Source organism: Schistocerca piceifrons, chromosome 6 (genome assembly GCF_021461385.2).
Source record: "Schistocerca piceifrons isolate TAMUIC-IGC-003096 chromosome 6, iqSchPice1.1, whole genome shotgun sequence".
In the NCBI taxonomy this organism is placed as follows: Eukaryota; Metazoa; Arthropoda; class Insecta; order Orthoptera; family Acrididae; genus Schistocerca; species Schistocerca piceifrons.
The window spans coordinates 25,985,396-25,988,396 of record NC_060143.1 but is presented as its reverse complement, the minus strand read 5'-3'; the positions used below and the strand labels follow the sequence as shown (position 1 = coordinate 25,988,396).

The 3,001-nt window shown below is 47.6% G+C and overlaps 1 non-coding gene across 1 annotated transcript; it reads left to right on the top strand.

Moving 5' to 3' along the window:
- The first annotated feature begins 2,314 nt into the window (after positions 1-2,314).
- Trnas-gga lies at positions 2,315-2,398 on the top strand. Its single transcript is given in 2 exon segments — positions 2,315-2,354; positions 2,364-2,398. It is a non-coding gene; the product is annotated as a tRNA-Ser (tRNA).
- Positions 2,399-3,001: the final 603 nt, after the last annotated feature.

Sequence of the window (3,001 nt, the reverse complement as noted above, 5' to 3'; positions counted from 1 at the left end):
CTAGAAGCTGCATTGCTCATATTAGAGATTGTAATGACACCTGGTTTTTTGTGTTATTTATAATTTTATGTAAAGTTGTCTTTTCTCCCTCTTGCAAATATCAAATGAATGAATAAATGGTAAAGTTACTTTATAAAGTTACAAAATAGAAATTTTGGAATTCTAAAGTATTCCACTAATAAAGGACAGTATATACACCGACGGAAAAAAAATCGCAAAACTAAGGAGTTGTGTGTCATTTATTGAAATTTCGTGGCAGTCTCGTAAGAGCAGAAGCACTAGCGCCACTATGAGAATGCAAATCAGGTTTGCTTTAACACACGTAATGGTCGTGGGCTTTAGTTGCCTTTGAGACGTGACGTGGTGACTAGATGTTAGTCAAGAGTGTCTTTAAGGTGACAAAGACGCCGTTAAAACCACTTCACTCAGTTTGATCGAGGTCATGTAATACGGCTTCGGGATCTGGATGCTCCCTCTGCGATATCTCTAAAAGACTTGGCAGGAATGTATCCACTGGACGTGACTGCTACCAGCGCTGGTCACGGGAATGTGCGATCACAAGGAGAGTGGGCTCCGGACGGTTAGTCGGTTGAGTTGGGGTAGGGGACCAAACAGCGAGGTCATCGGTTCAGTCGGATTAGGGAAGGATGGGGGAGGAAGTCGGCCGTGCCATTTCAAAGGAACCATTCCGGCATTTGCCTGAAGCGATTTAGGAAACTCACGGAAAACCTAAATCAGGATCGCCGGACGTGGGCTTGAACCGTCGTCCTCCCGAATGCAAATCCAGTGTGCTAACCACTCCACCACCTTGCTCGGTGGCCCCGAGCGACCACTGGCGCTAACGAGGAAGACCATCGTCTTCGGTATGGCTCCGGCACGTCGTACTGCATCTTCAGCAGCAGTTTCAGCAGTAGCTGGAATCACAGTGACGCAACGAACTGTCACAAATCGTTTACTTCAAGGACGGCCTGAAGCGCACATACCATTGACCCTCAACCACCGCCATTTGCGGCCTCATGATGTCAAGCGAGAGCACATTGGATGGCAGGGTGGAGGACCTGTTGTGTTTTCTGATGAAAGCTAATTTTGCCTCGGGGCAGTGATGGCCGTTTGTTGGCTAAACCTGTATGCATAATAGATACACTAAACCTACACCTGGAGTTATCGTCTGGGCTGCAATTTCGTATGACAGCAGAGACACTCCGTGGTTATACCGCGCGCCCTGACTGCAAATTTGTTCGCCAATCTGGTAATTCGACCTGTTGTGCTGCCGTTCATGGACAGTTCAAATGGCGCTAAGTATTATGGGACTTAAAATCTGAGGTCATCAGTCCCATAGACTTAGAACTAGTTAAACCTAACTAACCTAAGGACATCACACACATCCATACCCGAGGCAGGATTCGAACCTGCGACCGTACCAGCAGCAAGGATCCGGGCTGAAGCGCCTAGAACCGCTCGGCCACAGCGGCCGGCCATGAACAGTTCCCAGAGGATGTTTTCCAACAGGATAACGATCAGCCACATACCGCTGTTGTAACCCAATGTGCTGTACAGAGTCTCGACATGTTGCCTTGGCCTTCTCGACTGCCAGATCTCTCTCCATTCGAGCAAATATGGAACATCATAGGACGACACCTACAGTGTCATCCACAACAGCAAGTGCAACAGGCTTAGAACTCCATCCCACGAACTGACATCCAGCACCCGCACCTTTGCATTCAATATTCTGGCAGTTACATCAGCTATTAATGTACCAGCATTTCACATTTGTAGTGGCTAGTAGAACCTTGCAGATAGATTGGGAAGGAACCTCTTTAGAACACTGCAAGACTCCAAAATACCTCGGAGTCACTCTGGACCGTGCTCTTACATATAAGGAACACTGCTTAAAAACAAAGCAAAAAGTGGCTGCCAGGAACAGTGTGGTTAGGAAGCTGACTGAAAAACATGGGGAGCACAGCCAGACACAGTGCGCACATCCGCATTAGCCCTCTGCTACTCTGCAGCTGAGTACGCTTGCCCAGTATGGTGCAGATCTACACATACAAAGAAAGCTGATGTTGCTCTGAATGAGACATGTCGTATCACTACGGGTTGTCTAAGAGCCACACCTGTGAAAAAACTGTACTGCTTATCCGGCATAGCCCCCCCGGACATCCGAAGAGATACAGCAGCACGGAGTGAAATGAGGAAGGCATTAACATCCGAAGCCCACCCACTACATGGCCACCAACCGGCACAGCAAAGACTTGTGTCTAGAAAGAGCTTCCTTCACAGTACAGGACCACTCGCTGACACTCCACATCGGCCGGCCTGAGTGGCCGAGCGGTTAAAGGCGCTACAGTCTGGAATCGCACGACCGCTATGGTCGCAGGTTCGAATCCTGCCTCGGGCATGGATGTGTGTGATGTTCTTAGGTTAGTTAGGTTTAAGTAGTTCTAAGTTCTAGGGGACTTATGACCACAGCAGTTGAGTCCCATAGTGCTCAGAGCCATTTGAACTATTTGAACACTCCACATCAACACCGGGAGAAGAGATGGCAGGTCAGATGCCAGCATCTGGAGGAGTGGCTGATCCCGCAAGAAGTTCTTCCCCCAGGCCACACAGAGAAATGGTCCACATGGAAATCACTCAACCGCCTGCGTTCTTCTGCCACAAGATCCAAGAGTAACCTGGAGAGGTGGGGCTTCCAGGTGGACTCTCTCCAGTGTGACTGCGGAACTGCCGTGCAGACATCAACATATCTACTACAATGCACATTACCTCCAACTGTGTGCACCATGGAGGACCTCGTAAACGCTACACAAAGTGCACTGGACGTTGCAAATTTTTGGTCATCCACTGTATAGATTAAAATTATCTTATGTTTGACGACACAATCTGTGTCTAATCATTTATTTCATTCTTGACTAGTTTAATTTATAAACCATAATGTATGTACGTATGTAGTAATGTATCTAATATCGTTTTTAGTTTGCTTCTGCCACGATAAATAAAA